Source organism: Mauremys reevesii, linkage group 22, assembly GCF_016161935.1.
Source record: "Mauremys reevesii isolate NIE-2019 linkage group 22, ASM1616193v1, whole genome shotgun sequence".
NCBI lineage: Eukaryota > Metazoa > Chordata > Testudines > Geoemydidae > Mauremys > Mauremys reevesii.
This window is the reverse complement of record NC_052644.1, coordinates 14,302,569-14,303,122: the sequence shown is the minus strand read 5'-3', so window position 1 is coordinate 14,303,122 and position 554 is coordinate 14,302,569.

Here is a 554-nt window from a genome sequence, read left to right as displayed (position 1 = left end):
TGGTCCCATCGCTGACTCTGCTCGCCAGGCCCCTCCCCCCACAGGACCAACCAACAATATGCAGGTTCCAGCCAATTCCCCCCAGTTCCCCACCTTGCACCCCAGACCTGTCCCATCTTGCCCTGGTCCGAAGCCTGGCCAGTGTAAGTTCATTAGTCAGAACCTCATATATGGTGAACTAGATTCTCAATGACCCCTCACCATATTAGACCTGTTTTTCTGGATGGGAGCCAAGGGCTGGAATGCCTAAAGGAGATGGTCTGTGGCTTCTGGTTAACCAGCGTGGTACTGCAGAAGCTATTTTGTTACTCGCTTGGTGAATTGAATTATAGAATAAACCACCAGTTTGGGGAATTGTCTGCCCTATTTCTTGCAATCTGCCCTGAGTACGGCATTTTCAGTGTGACCCCTCCCACATAGCAGGGGGTTGGACTAGATGACCTCCTGAGGTCTCTTCCAACGGTAATATTCTATGATTCTATAGCCCCTCTGCCCAGGGCGGGTCACCTCCATGGTGATCTGCCAGCTACACTGGAGAGGGGTGACAGGGTCTG